Source organism: Antedon bifida, chromosome 3, assembly GCF_963402885.1.
Source record: "Antedon bifida chromosome 3, ecAntBifi1.1, whole genome shotgun sequence".
Classification (NCBI taxonomy): domain Eukaryota; kingdom Metazoa; phylum Echinodermata; class Crinoidea; order Comatulida; family Antedonidae; genus Antedon; species Antedon bifida.
Window position 1 is genome coordinate 9,408,567 of NC_136228.1, and position 16,413 is coordinate 9,424,979.

Genomic DNA, 16,413 nt, shown 5'->3' on the forward strand with positions numbered 1-16,413 from the left:
TAAACTAAAATGTAGCCTATACATATAGAATATTATTTTTACAGTATTTGTAAATCTTCTAAAAACTGATAAAATATAAAAATTGTAATTAAACACAATAGAATATTATGTGTAATTGTACTAAATTCATTAATACTGTATTTATACGCGAAAGGGAAGTCTTTGTTCATTTTCCTCGTATTGTAACTGTCACGTTAGATTGATTGTTCATAAAACATCTAGTATAGCTTCTACACTTTGTAAACATGTAAATTAATCCGTTATACGGAGACTAAAAATTTAATAAAGATACATAATATGATACACACAGACTAATATACATATTAAAAGTAGGCATGGTATTCCGTCAGAGAGTCAAAGGAGCGTATACTTTCGATTTGCGACGATCTTGGACCTAGGACCGATGGCGTTTGTGATTGGTTTGTAAATTGTTGCGAAGTCGCCTATTTTAGATTCAAATGATCATTTTGATTCTGTATCACAAACATACATCTTAAATCTTCTTGGAGGAGGGAGTGCACCATCGTCGCGAACAAATTTAGTTGCCCGTTCATTACGAGGGAGTCCGGGCTCTGGGATAAAATAGAAAAAAAACATAATTATATCTTATAGGCCTAGTACTTTAGTGAGCCCTTAGTACGTGTCGTCCAAATATATAGAATAACAAGGAATATGTAAGAATTAAGCGACACACGATAAGACAATCATGTATTTCCCTGCCGCTACCAATGTTTTGACCAAGACAAAACCCCTTCTTTGCATGTCAAAAATGTTGTTATATACAGTACTTGAATGTTCATGAACGCCAGTTTCAATTCCTTCATTAATTCTTTTCAACGTTTTGTTTGCTTAAGCATCTTTAAACCGCTTAATAAATGCAAACGCGATGCTATTGAATAATAAAGGATATTACCACATCAGCTGGTATGGGAGAAATCGTTAAATATTATATTACACGATATATTTATCCGAAGTAAGAGTTGCGTCATGAGAGTTGCTTCTTTGCATTAATATGTTTTCAAAAAAATTAATACCATAACAGTTGTTTATAATGAACTGTGTTGTTACAATCAAAATATTGTGAGATGAATACTTCTATATTTTTATTATATATTCTGTTCGATATTTCATTTATATATTGTTCTTTTCCGATGACGTGACAATGAATAAAAACAGATAAATGAGCAAAAACACCTACCGTTTTCATTGAAGTCAGTGCACGTTAAAGAACCAAGGAGGATTTTCCTCCATGAAAGAACTAAGGTACATTATTGGAAAAGAGTATAGGATCGTCTGCCGGTGTGCTGATCTGGTAGGCGCTGCTGTTTGGCGTGGTTCCGTGGAGGGCCTTTCCAGTTAAGCTTGAGGACAAAATATTAATACCTTTACCTTTATACACCTTCATTGGGTTTTCGTTTTCTTATGCGGTTTGGCTGCGTGGTCCTTACGTCCTCACAAAAGGGAACGATGATATCCAATTTTATAATGTCTTCATTTTCTTCTTTTGGTTTAAGTAAACTCAATTGATGTGGTCAGCAAAATTAGCACGGTGGTTTTAGGTTGAAACATTATGCATTATCTTAACATTGAATTTAAACTTCCACCTAGAACAAATTAATTTATATGTAAATATAACTCTTTATAATAATAATTTATTCATAATTCTTTTTGTAATTAGTGATTCATTCTTTTGAAATATTAACACACTGTATTATATTTTATCGATTTAAAGATGTATTTCCTCCAAAAAAAATTAATTTTGTTGTTGAATATGTCATTTTAATGTTACGTAGGCCTAATAGTTAATCACTTTGATAAAAAAAATGGAGCGTAAACAAATTACCTGAAAAAAAAAAGTAATTTAAAGCAAAACATTATCAAATTGGCTGCCAGCCAATGGGGTTTTGGTTGAATTTAACCGTTTATTTTGTCATTTTTTAAGTGAAAACATTATTTTTTCGGGGTTTTTTTTTCCACGGAAATGATTAACTTTGTTAAAACTACAAAATGGCTTATTCAAAGTCTGATTTTATTATTTTTCATTTTTCATGTTGGGGACAATGCTTCTTTAATAGATTGAAGAACAATGACAAGTTTGAAGTCCGATTATGTATCCGGCCTGTATAATTATTGGTTAGAATTAGGAGAGACAGAACGGAAATAAATGAATTTTCGGGTGAGGACGGGAGATGCTGAACGAAGAACAATAAAAAACGATTATGTATCCTGTATAATGCATTGGATAGAGTTAGGAGGGACAGCACGAATAACTGAATGGGGGGGGGGGGGGGGGTTGGATGTAAACGGAGAACAATAAAAATCCGCTTTAATGTCGATTATGTCTTGTATAAATCTTGATAAGAATCCTTATATATTATATATATTTCTGTATAATATTGTATTCAACATATAAATCATTAAAAACATATAGTACGACTATTGCAGCCCAATAGGATGTGATGTGCCCATATATGGACACGATGACGTCACATCACTACCATATTTGGGCACACACATTTTTGTCAAACTAGTTTGATAGTGTAGACAGAGCTTTACGAGAGAACACTGCATGATTACAAGATGATGATGATTATTATTTAGAGTAGTGATGTTGTTATTAATACTTATCTTAGTAACTTGATTCTATAGTGTACATTTATTTTTGACATTTTAATTGACTTTCTTAAATAATATTTTGATCTGATCTGAATCTGAACCGGTAGTAAAAATTGATTTAGAATGATAGACGGTGAATAATATGCAAATTCATTTGATTAAATTACAAGTTTAGTATAATTGAAAATGTATACGTCAACATCACGTGACATTATTCGAAAAATTATATATAATGTTTGAAAACGAAAGAAAAGTTGTCATTGAATCATTTCAAGTGTATTGCTCCAATTGAGAAGTTTACTTTATTCACTATTTGTATTGCTTTGTACATCCACTAAAATGAGTAACAACAGAATGGTATTTTCTCTGCTTTTTCTGTTGATCAACACATATATTGTGTTTGGAAATGTATTTCAAGAACGTCTGGCTGAAGGTAAATTATTATTATTTATCTACGTGTTGTTTGTTTTTGTTTTTTGTGAAGTGTTGATTTCGTGTGTATGGTTGGTTATTGTTTTTTAGACGGATTGAATAATGTATATGATAGTAAATGAAGAGGTTAATTGGATCCTATGTACAGAGCCTCAGATATAATAATATATATTATAATATGTTGCTTTAGTTATTTATTTGATTTTAGCTCAAATGTTTGAAATGTTTTGTTTATTTTGTATTTCAATTAATTTTTAAACTTGATTTTAATAATAATAATAATTGCTAATTTTTGTTTTAATATCTGATAACTATTATTCAATTTAAATTATTAAAAATGCATCATAGGAAAAAAAAAAGCTCGTTGCACTAATTGCCCAGGGGTGGTATGTATAATATGAATCGACACTGATTAATATTGAGCTATTTGAAAGCAATAGAGGCCTATTATAAAACAGATCAGATTCACCAGTAATGTAAAGGATAATAAAATGACAATATTATTAGAATTTAAAGAAAAAAATAAAATTAATTTTAGATTATAATTAGTATTATGATTACTGCATATTATTTAATATCATGACATAGGCATGTTATTGTTATTATTATTATTATTTCTAGATGCTGAAATAAATGATATCTATCCTATCTGTTTTTCTGAATCGGAGATAGACGCTGCGCTGTGGAGCTGCATATCCGATTACGAAGCCAGAAAAGCAATAAAGAGATTGGAGGAAAAGAGGGGCCGTCCTTCTTGTCAATGTAATATATCTTTATCTATTTTTTAGTTACTTTTTAGGCCTATGGTAGCATATATCCAGGTTTTTTTACAGGGGGTTCTTTTTTACACAAAAGGAAACGTTTGTCACCAAAGAGGCATAAATCATCATCGTCATAAGCTATGTAATAGGCTAGTTAAGCATTATAAATTATTACTTATGCTGATGATCTCTAGTCCGAAAAGAAATGAAAAAGGCACGTCAGGAAAATGCTTCGTTCTCACCCTTGATACGGTCTAAAAATAGCTTCTTTCAATGATTACATGTACATGCTTTATTTCATTACAATTTAAATAAATAAATAAGAATTATAGTATCTCATTTCTTTGATTGAATAATGTAGAATTAAATTGATGCGATGACTATACTTTATTTGACAAGCAGTCAATAACAATTACGATAAGAAATAAACTTAAAACTTGAAGAAATGTTAAGTAATTTGTTGATGTTTTTAGTGATGCATTTGTTCATTGAAACTGTTACACATTTTTTTGCAATTTTTCAGTTACAGGACTATGCTAAACCATAAGAAGACTCACCGTACTGTATGAATGCCCTGAATATTGCTGATTCTCTCATCTCTGTTTAATGAAGGAGACACTTGGATAGGGGTTCCCGTTTACGCGGGAAGTACAGTTTTGGTGTTCTCTAAATAGAGGTGTCTGATGGAAGGGATTCTGCTGTAATTTTTCTTTTCAATATCATTTTTTTTTCTTTCGTATTTATATGGTGTTGGATTATTTTGTAATATCACGAACTTGTGTAAAACAATCAATGTTGATTGAACGAGTTGCTGTACATCAGTCTCGTGAATAAATCAAGTTTATATATATAATATAGTATAGCAAGCCTATCACGTCGCAGAAACTTATATTTCTTTTCGTTTAATCCCTATCAATCCATTCTTGTTCCGATCCGATCCCATGTAATGTTTTATGACGTCATACCAAACAATACAGTTTTTGGTGTATTATTGTTATTGAGTAGGCCTACGATAACACATGAATTTGAATTGGTAAAATAATATTTCTACAGTAGTAGTAGCTTGATTCAATAATTGTTGAATATATATAATACGTACATTTTTGTATTTTTAAATTGTTTGAATTCGTAATAAATGGTAATGGTATACATTTTGTGAATGTAAATTTATTCGTGGGTCTGTCTACACTATCCAACTTTATGTGACAAAAAATCAAAGTCTATATACTTCTTTGTCAAACTAGTTTGATATTGTAGACAGAGCTTTAGAGAAAATGCAATAGCAGTCAATCTTTCAACTCATGAAATATCATCCAAACTCACCTCAAGAGTAGACATATTAACCGTCCAAAGAGAATGAGTCAATATTTCAACAGGCTGATTCAAGACGGAATTCTTATTTATCCATGAAATAACATAGATTCTATATTATGGACAAATCGACGAACCATATGCCAGGTTTTACCCGAACACAGTGCGTGTTGGCCTCCTTTCGTATCTCAATGACGCACCACGCAAACAACTAGTCAGTCAGATATTCATCTTTAAAAAAATATGGTGGCCGCCGACACATTGTGCGCGGTATTGGTAAATGCTGGTTACATTTTACGGTGCAGTCTGCAAATTTACAAATATTCTCTTAAGTTCCAGTCCTAGACTTTTATAACGTACTATATGGATATTTAGTGGCAGAAAAAAAATTGGTATGAAATTAAGGGTGTTGCCCGGACCACTAGGGCAACACGCCTGGGTCCACCCCTGCTCCGAAATCCGTGCACCGGATCACATCCGTATGGAATCCGGTATGCGTTAGTGTGAACGCTTCTATTCTTTAACACTATACCCAATTTCCACGATTTTTTCTCCCGTCATCGGACCTGAATCCGGGCTTAATGTGAACGTAGCTTGATAGAAGAACATTTACTTTACAGTAGGTTATTATACAAATAATGAATGTTTATGAGTGTAATGGTACAAATAATGGCATGAGGTAAATGATGAGGTTATATATCAACGAAGGAAAGCCGAGTTGATATTTAACATTTCATCATTCACCAAATGTCATTCCCCCAACTAGGCTATCATATTATATTGTAGATACCATCAGCAACCAATATTATATGATCTAGCACATTGTAAGGAATACCGAATGGTCTATTACAGACCCCCTATGTATTGCCTTAATCCTGGCAGATCCCGCTAAATTCGACTAGATGCTATAGGCATTCAGACAACCGTTTTGAATTTAAATGAACCTGTTTCCCTTTATAATTGTTTTTATCTATTTTTTTATTCATTTGATGAGTCTAATTTGCAAATAGGTTAATGCACTGATATACTTAATCTTTATTCAATTAAACTTTTTGTTTTGATTTTTTCTGGAATAATGGTATTTATATTCTGGTACCTGCAAATGATAGCCAAGATGATACAAATGTATACCTTATATTCAAATGGGGATGATACAACTAAGGTAGTATACATTTTATATTCCTTACAATGTGTTATAGATCATTATATATCTATCTCGAAATGTTGGAGTGTGGGGGGATGTCGGAAGGACCAGAGCAGTGTATAAGTAGTCTGTAATACGCCATTTGGTATTCCTTACAATGTGCTATAGATCTTTTTTCTGCAATATAATATTGGAGAAGGGGGTATCTATCTCGAAATGTTGGAGGGTGGGGGGATGTCGGAAGGACCGTACCAGAGCAGTGTATAGGTAGTCTGTAATACGCCATTTGGTATTCCTTACAATGTGCTATAGATCTTTTTTCTGCAATAACATATTGGAGAAGGGGGTATCTATCTCGAAATGTTGGAGGGTGGGGGGATGTCGGAAGGACCAGAGCAGTGTATAGGTAGTCTGTAATACGCCATTTGGTATTCCTTACAATGTGCTATAGATCTTTTTGATGAAATAAAATATTGGAGAAGGGGGTATCTATCTCGAAATGTTGGAGGGTGCGGGGATGTCGGAAGGACCGTACCAGAGAAGTGTATAGGTAGTCTGTAATACGCCATTTGGTATTCCTTACAATGTTCTAGATCATATAACATTGGTTGCTGGTGGTATATCTAATGTAAACTACTTGAGGTACAGTAAGGGGCCCTCTAGTCGAATTTTTATTTAGGGGGTCTTTCAGGACCAAGGCTGTGTATATGTGGTCTGTAATAGGTCTTTTGGTAAACCATACAATGTTCTAGACAACATGACATTGGTTGTTGGTGGTATCTACAATATCTAATGTAGACTACTTGAGGTAAGGGGTCTCTAGTCGAACTTTATTGGGGGCGGGGCGGCTGTCAGGATTAAGGCAGTGTAGTAGAGGTGGACTCTAAATCCAGTAGGTCTTCCTTACAATGTGCTAGGTCATATAGCATTGATTGCTGGTGGAATCTGCAATTATTTATGTAGGCTATATTGGGGTAATGGTGTTCTCTCCTTTATCTTTAGCAAAATCTGTCAGGACCAAGGCAGTACATAGGTGGTCTGTAATAAGGCATTTGGTATCCTTACAATGTGCGAGATAATATGATAGTGTTTTCTGGTGGTATCTCAAATATCTAAGATAGATAGTTGGGGGAAGGGGACTGGGTGTATAAGTGGTCTATAATAGATCATTTGGTATTCCTTACAATGTCCTAAATGATATAACATTGGATTCTGGCGGTATCTACAATCTAAGCTTTAAGATAGGTACAGTAGGCCTAGTTGGGGAAAAAGACAGTGGTGAGCGTCTCTAGTCAACTATAGCGGGGTCTGTCAGGACCAAGTGTATAAGTGGTCTATAATAGGTCATTTGGTATTCTATACAATGTCCTAAATGATATAATATTGGTTGATGGTGGTATCTACAATCTAAGTTCTAAGATAGCTACAGTAGTTGGGGAAAGGGAATGGGGGTGAGCGTCTCTAGTCAACTTTAGCAGGGTCTGTCAGGACCAAGTGTATAAGTGGTCTGTAATAGGTCATTTGGTATTCCTTACAATGTCCTAAATTATATAATATTGGTTGCTAGTGGTATCTACAATCTAAGTTCTAAGATAGGTACAGTAGTTGGGGAAAGGGACTGGGGGCGAGCGTCTCTAGTCATCTTAAGAGTGGTCTGTCAGGACCAAGTGTATAAGTGGTCTGGAATAGGTCATTTGGTATCTACAAATAGCCCCAATGGGGGTTTCTAATCATACTAAGGCGTCTGGTACTTGCGGTGCAGTGGACAATTAGTCTGTCGTTACCCATTTGGTATTGTATGAACTCCACTTGTTTATGTCATACAACTAGTTTGTTATGGATCAGAGGGATTATAATCATTGATTAATAGGCTTAGTCATAAAGAGTAGTTACATAGTTGTAGGGCACTATATCATTGGTGGATAATGAATGTTTTGTTGTTGAAATTGGTAAGGCTGGCGCCCACGAATTTAAAGACTGTCAAAACTAAATTACTTCTTTATATAATAAATTAATTTTAAGTGAAACGCTACAAAAATAATCCTCCGTTCCTCCTCTGCATGGATACCTAATAATCAGTCTAGAACGTATCTTTGTTACGTTTTACTGTCAATCAATTTTCACATCACGCAACTTCCATTTTTCAACAATATAATATTATAATAATATAATAATTGCATGTGAGAGATTAGTTACAGTGTTGAATTTGAATAAACCATTGGTAGGCTTAACTTTTCCGTCACATTTTTCAATTTAAAATGACCTTGCTGTTATTAATAACACTAACAACATTATTCAATCAAAGAAACGCTCTACTACACATCAGAAATAGATATGTGATGTCGGTCAATCAGTCAGGGTACACTTCTGACGACGACTAAAACAACGAAGATCAGATAAATGTATTCGTGATTTTATTTTATCTCTAGCTTGTTACATTATCAGGACATATTATCGGACTTCTCCCTCCCTCTCTCGCAATGAACGACAATACAGATCTTCCTTATCTAGGCTTGTGTGTGTAAGACAACGTCATTCATGGGAAAAGTGGCCGCTTACGGGAATAGGGCCAACATCAAGTATTATGTCTATGCGCGATATTAACGTTCTTAACGCAATGGGCCTCTAACTTCTCCAGCTAATTGTATTTTATTGTTTATGATCAGGTGGTTTAGTATTATTTATGATTTTCATACCAATTTTAAAAGCTTTTATGCATGAAAATGGTCGGTCAAATCTGTGTAGTTTTCACATCTTCTAATCATCTTCACAGAAATGTTTAAAACCGCGGCCTATCAATCCAATTGAAAAAAATCATTACAAAAGTCACAACCATTTTCTTTTCTATTTGCCGTTTATTTATTAAGGGAGGTGGCCGCTTACGGGAGGTGTACAGTTTACACCGTTTACACTCATCTCATTCCGGATCCGTGTGTAAATGAAACGTAACTCAACCCGGAGGCCGGGCCGGGCCAACGGTTTACAGTGAACGAACTTTTACAATGTATGGCGTGTATAAAGATGAGTTTAGGTTATAATTATCTCTTAAGCCGTTTCAGGGTTTTGCCAACTAAAGAGGGAGCTGCACTTCCAACTAAAGAGGGAGCTGCACTTCCACCTATGTAGTTGAAAGTGTTCGTTGAAGCGCTTGGCACAGCTTTCAAGGTCTCCTACTCGCGTATTAAGTTTAAATTTGTTTTAAGGAATTTCAATCAAAATCATTTCTTAATTTCTTTTCAGTTTGATAAAAATGATTCTTTGTTTCATTTTCTTTTTTTTACTAAACTAGATGCTCTAAGTTATAACCACCTATCTCGAAAATAGTGCACGACCCACCACTACTTACTATTTGATTTGAACTTTGTAAATTAATTTACACAGTTTTGATATCAAATAATTGTGTTAACTGCGATAATCTATAAAACTGATACCTTTGATCAATAATAGATACAATTGACTATATTTCAATTAAGATGATTATGTGATAAGTATGGTATAATAATAATATTTAAGCATTTAATGGATACTAAATAGAAATATATACGTACAAACACGTGACATTCGTTTGAATAATACAGATTTGATATTATTTGAAGACGATTTCTAGTGAAATTGATCATTTAATCTTATTGCTTCAACTGAGTTTAATTTATTCTACACTTTGTATTTCTGTGTACATCAACTAAAATGAGGACCGGAATGATTGCGCTTGCTCTGTTTTTGTTGGTAATCAACAGCTTTGCTTTTTGGAATAACTTCATAGGTCCACAACGCTCGGATTTTGTTTTGTCTTGTGTGGGTTCGTCCCACTTTTATTATAGTTCTCTGTTATAAATATAAGAATATATATATATATATATATATGCACATTTATATATTTCTCTTATTTAAAAAAAAATTTAAAAAATACATATCTTTTAAACAGTATATACATAGGCTAAGATTATTTTTGATGTTAAAAAGAAACCACATTTACATTCATATACATTTTTAAAAATACAATTAGTTAAAATATGTCGATGGCAATAAAATGACGATAAAAATTGATTTAAAAAAAACGTACTTATGAAAAAGTGATTGTTATTGTTTTATTCTGTTCGTGTCCGTCTCTGGGTAGAGAGGCTATAAACTCAGGGGAAGACTATAAAGTATCTTCCCTTTTCACCAAGACAAAAATGGATGAGATGAAAACGAAGAATGCAAAAGCTTGAAAAAAGGGTGTTTAGAATGGATAGGATGGAATGATATAATTATATAATGAAAACCGTAAGGTTAGAGTCCATACAAGGTGCAAGTCCAAGGTAATATTAAGAGTGAGTAAGTGAGACGCTTCATACCCGGATGACATATCTTAAACGTAATAAACGCTCGGATTTTGGTAAATTAATTTATAATTTTTTTATTATTTATTTGAATGTGTTTGTGTGATGGAAATTATATCCAATAATTTGTGATATTTTGCTGACACGATTTGTAATTGATTCTATAATGTATTGGAGGCCGTAGTTTCGAGTTCAAACGGAGAATTAATTGATAACAATTTACAGGAAAAACAATCTTACCAAATTATTAAACTTTTCCAAGAAAACCTCTGAATCTGAAATAATAGAAAATACCCAGTAATGATAATAAAAGAAAAGTAATATCAGTAACATAAGTATAATTCATTATTATTTTTGCATTTTTAGATGTTGAAAGAAATGATATTTGTTATCATGATTGGGAGATACGTGCTTCAGAAACGTTTAGAAAATGTTTACTGGATTACAAAGACGAGAAAGAAAGAAAAGAAATAACGAAAAAAGATAAGGAAGATTTCCATCCCTGTGATAAAATATGTAAGATATTTACAAATTAGTAATAAATAAATATATATAATTGAGTTGATGTTTTTTTTTAGGGGTAGGGGATTGATTGAGTTATTTATAGGGCTTTTGCTTCTGCTTATTACTATTCTTATATTTTGCTATTTTCAGACACAACTCCATGTCGTCGACGACGTTAGATTTCTACTAAAGTTCACCCATAATTTACAAGTTACTGGTGAAATTACTATGTAACTCATAGTAAACGATGACACACGTAAATCGCCGAATGTGTGATATCGTACCTAGCACGTCGTGCTTATGTTTTTGTAGTTTTAGTCCAAATCCATTGTTATATCCTTGCTAATTGGTTGGTTTTGTATCATTGTATCACGTGGCAGTAGTAATAATTTTCATTTCATCTGGAATATTGAATGTTGTATTCAACGACCAGTCCTGAAACGCGATCAGATGAATAAAATAAGCAAAAACCTAAATAAAAACGATAATATAAAACAGTCGTGGCAATTTGCAATAATCAGTGCAATGTTTACGTAGTTACGAAGAAAAACAAATAGAGAAAAAAAAAATGTGTTTGTAAGATAAGATCTAATATTTTTTTTTCTAATCTGTAAACTCTTTTAATATATCTAATAACTTCAATTTGAATATAACGTATTTCTTTAAAAAATGGTTAGTTATAGTTATATAGTTGATTGGATTTAGGCCTAATGCATTAATGATATTTTTACATAAACCGATTGAATTATGTATGATCTATATAGAAAAAATATTTAGTTTTGTGAAAAAAATTAGATCGATATCCAGCTTTGATGAAGCAATATTTAATTTTGAATTGCATTTTTGAATTTGAATTGTTATAAATATTTAGGCGTTCTACTCCACGTGTTAAGTGTGGATATAAATATCGCCAATAAACTTGAAAAAAAAGTTTTTTTGAGAAAAAGTTCTTCAAAAGCACGTTTCATGATAAAGTTTCCAGTCATTTACGCGGGAGACCAGGACCTGGGATAAAATGTATCTTTAGTACGTCAGTGCGCCCTTATTAGTACGTGTCGTCCAAAGAATAACAAGGAATATGTAGGAATTAAGCGACATACGATAAGATAAAAAACAATCATATTTTCCCTGCCGCTACCAATCTTTTTACGAAAGATAAATCACCCCCTTTGCATGCATTCAAAACTTTTGTTATGTACTTGTAAACGTTTATGTGCGTCTATCGGTGTGCTGATCTGCTGGTTGGCGTGGGTCCGTGGAGGGCCTAATCCGAATTTAGAATGATAGACGGTGAATAATATGCAAATTCATTTGATTAAATTACAAGTTTAGTATAACTGAAAATGTATACGTCAACATCACGTCCCATTATTCGAAAAATTATATATAATGTTTGAAAACGAAAGAAAAATTGTCATTGAATCATTTCAAGTGTATTGCTCCAATTGAGAAGTTTACTTTATTCACTATTTGTATTGCTTTGTACATCCACTAAAATGAGTAACAACAGAATGGTATTTTCTCTGCTTTTTCTGTTGATCAACACATATATTGTGTTTGGAAATGTGTTTCAAGAACGTCTGGCTGAAGGTAAATTATTATTATTTATCTACGTCTTTTTTCTTTCTTTTTTTGTGAAGTGTTGATTTCGTGTGTATGGTTGGTTATTGTTTTTTTTTTTTAGACGGGTTGAATAGTGTATATGATAGTAAATGAAGAGGTTAATTGGATCCTATGTACAGAGCCTCAGATATAATAATATATATTATAATATGTTGCTTTAATTATTTATTTGATTTTAGCTCAAATGTTTGAAATGTTTTGTTTATTTTGTATTTCAATTAATTTTTAAACTTGATTTTAATAATAATAATAATTGCTAATTTTTGTTTTAATATCTGATAACTATTATTCAATTTAAATTATTAAAAATGCATCATAGGATAAAAAAAAGCTCGTTGCACTAATTGCCCAGGGGTGGTATGTATAATATGAATCGACACTGATTAATATTGAGCTATTTGAAATCAATAGAGGCCTATTATAAAACAGATCAGATTCACCAGTAATGTAAAGGATAATAAAATGACAATATTATTAGAATTTAAAGAAAAAAATAAAATTAATTTTAGATATAATTAGTATTATGATTACTGCATATTATTTAATATCATGACATAGGCATGTTATTGTTATTATTATTATTATTATTATCATATTTCTAGATGCTGAAATAAATGATCCTATCTGTTTTTCTGAATCGGAGATAGACGCTGAGCTGTGGAGCTGCATGTCCGATTACGAAGCCAGAAAAGCAATAAAGAGATTGGAGGAAAAGAGGGGCCGTCCTTCTTGTCAATGTAATATATCTTTATCTATTTTTTAGTTACTTTTTAGGCCTATGGTAGCATATATCCAGATTTTTTTACAGGGGGTTCTTTTTTACACAAAAGGAAACTTTTGTCACCAAAGAGGCATAAATCATCATCGTCATAAGCTATGTAATAGGCTAGTTAAGCATTATAAATTATTACTTATGCTGATGATCTCTAGTCCGAAAAGAAAAGGCACGTCAGGAAAATGCTTCGTTCTCACCCTTGATACGGTCTTGTTAGAGATTGACAAAACAAAAAATAGCTTCTTTCAATGATTACATGTACATGCTTTATTTCATTACAATTTAAATAAATAAATAAGAATTATAGTATCTCATTTTCTTTGATTGAATAATGTAGAATTAAATTGATGCGATGTGACTATACTTTATTTGACAAGCAGTCAATAACAATTACGATAAGAAATAAACTTAAAACTTGAAGAATGTTAAGTGATTTGTTGATGTTTTTAGTGATGCATTTGTTCATTGAAACTGTTACACATTTTTTTGCAATTTTTCAGTTACAGGACTATGCTAAAACCATAAGAAGACTCAATCAACCGTACTGTATGAATGCCCTGAATATTGTTGATTCTCTCATCTCTGTTTAATAAAGGAGACACTTGGATAGGGGTTTCCGTTTACGCGGGAAGTACAGTTTTGGTGTTCCCTAAATAGAGGTGTCAGATAGAAGGGATTCTGCTGTAATTTTTCTTTTCAATTTCAATTTTTTTTTTTCTTTTTTCGTATTATGGTGTTGGATTAGTGTGTAATAATATCAAGAACTTGTGTAAAACAATCAATGTAGATTGAACGAGTTGCTGAGCTGTACATCAGTCTCGTGAATAAATAAAGTTTATATATATAATATAGTATAGCAAGCCTATCACGTCGCAGAAACTTATATTTCTTTTCGTTTAATCCCTATCAATCCATTCTTGTTCCGATCCGATCCCATGTAATGTTTTATGACGTCATACCAAACAATACAGTTTTTGGTGTATTATTGTTATTGAGTAGGCCTACGATAACACATGAATTTGAATTGGTAAAATAATATTTCTACAGTAGTAGTAGTTTGATTCAATAGTTGTTGAATATATATAATACGTACATTTTTGTATTTTTAAATTGTTTGAATTCGTAATAAATGGTAATGGTATACATTTTGTGAATGTAAATTTTTTCAATGTTTTGAGATTTAAAAAAACAATTTATTCGTGGGTCTGTCTACACTATCCAACTTTATGTGACAAAAAATGTGATAAGTCTATATATTTCTTTGTCAAACTAGTTTGATATTGTAGACAGAGCAGAGAGAGAAAATGCAATAGCAGTCAATCTTTCAACTCATGAAATATCATCCATGACTCACCTCAAGAGTAGACATATTAACCGTCCAAAGAGAATGAGTCAATCTTTCAACGCATAGGCCGATTCAAGACGAAATTCTTATTTATCCATGAAATAACATAGATTCTATATTATGGACAAATCGACGAACCATATGCCAGGTTGTACCCGAACACAGTGCGTGTTGGCCTCCTTTCGTATCTCTAATGACGCACCACGCAAACAACTAGTCAGTCAGATATTCATCTTTAAAAAAATATGGTGGCCGCCGACACATTGTGCGCGGTATTGGTAAATGCTGGTTACATTTTACGGTGCAGTCTGCAAATTTACAAATATTCTCTTAAGTTCCAGTCCTAGACTTTTATAACGTACTATATGGATATTTAGTGGCAGAAAAAAAATTGGTATGAAATTAAGGGTGTTGCCCGGACCACTAGGGCAACACGCCTGGGTCCACCCCCGCTCCGAAATCCGTGCACCGGATCACATCCGTATGGAATCCGGTATGCGTTAGTGTGAACGCTTCTATTCTTTAACACTATACCCAATTTCCACGATTTTTTCTCCCGCCATCGGACCTAAATCCGGGCTTAATGTGAACGTAGCTTGATAGAAGAACATTTACTTTACAGTAGGTTATTATATGAATGTTTATGAGTGTAATGGTACAAATAATGGCATGAGGTAAATGATGAGGTTATATATCAACGAGGGAAAGCCGAGTTGATATTTAACATTTCATCATTCTCCAAATGCCATTCCCCCAACTAGGCTATCATATTATATTGTAGATACCATCAGCAACCAATATTATATGATCTAGCACATTTTAGGGAATACCGAATGGTCTATTACAGACCCCCTATGTATTGCCTTAGTCCTGGAATACCCCGCTAAATTCGACTAGATGCTATAGACTACTTGAGGTAAGGGGTCTCTAGTCGAACTTTATTGGGGGCGCGGCTGTCAGGATTAAGGCAGTGTAGTAGAGGTGGACTCTAAATCCAGTAGGTCTTCCTTACAATGTGCTAGGTCATATAGCATTGGTTGCTGGTGGAATCTGCAATTATTTATGTAGGCTATATTGGGGTAATGGTGTTCTCTACTTTATCTTTAGCAAAATCTGTCAGGACCAAGGCAGTGCATAGGTGGTCTGTAATAAGGCATTTGGTATCCTTACAATGTGCGAGATAATATGATAGTGTTTTCTGGTGGTATCTCAAATATCTAAGATAGCTAGTTGGGGGAAGGGGACTGGGTATATAAGTGGTCTATAATAGATCATTTGGTATTCCTTACAATGTCCTAAATGATATAATATTGGTTGCTGGCGGTATCTACAATCTAAGTTCTAAGATAGCTACAGTAGGCCTAGTTGGGGAAAAAGACTGGGGTGAGCGTCTCTAGTCAACTATAGCGGGGTCTGTCAGGACCAAGTGTATAAGTGGTTTATAATAGGTCATTTGGTATTCCTTACAATGTCCTAAATCATATAATATTGGTTGCTAGTGGTATCTACAAATAGCCCTCTAGTCAAACTAGGGCGTCTGGTACTTGCGGTGCAGTGGACAATTAGTCTGTCGTTACCCA

The 16,413-nt window shown here is 33.1% G+C and overlaps 2 long non-coding RNA genes across 2 annotated transcripts; both read left to right on the forward strand.

Moving 5' to 3' along the window:
- The first annotated feature begins 2,889 nt into the window (after positions 1-2,889).
- LOC144838559 (uncharacterized) lies at positions 2,890-4,958 on the forward strand. The gene is made up of 3 exons (XR_013611656.1): positions 2,890-3,049; positions 3,670-3,810; positions 4,333-4,958. It is a non-coding gene; the product is annotated as an uncharacterized LOC144838559 (long non-coding RNA).
- Positions 4,959-12,521: 7,563 nt separating this feature from the next.
- Positions 12,522-14,565, forward strand: LOC144838647 (uncharacterized). Its single transcript, XR_013611682.1, has 3 exons — positions 12,522-12,680; positions 13,316-13,450; positions 13,989-14,565. It is a non-coding gene; the product is annotated as an uncharacterized LOC144838647 (long non-coding RNA).
- The last annotated feature ends 1,848 nt before the right edge of the window (positions 14,566-16,413 follow it).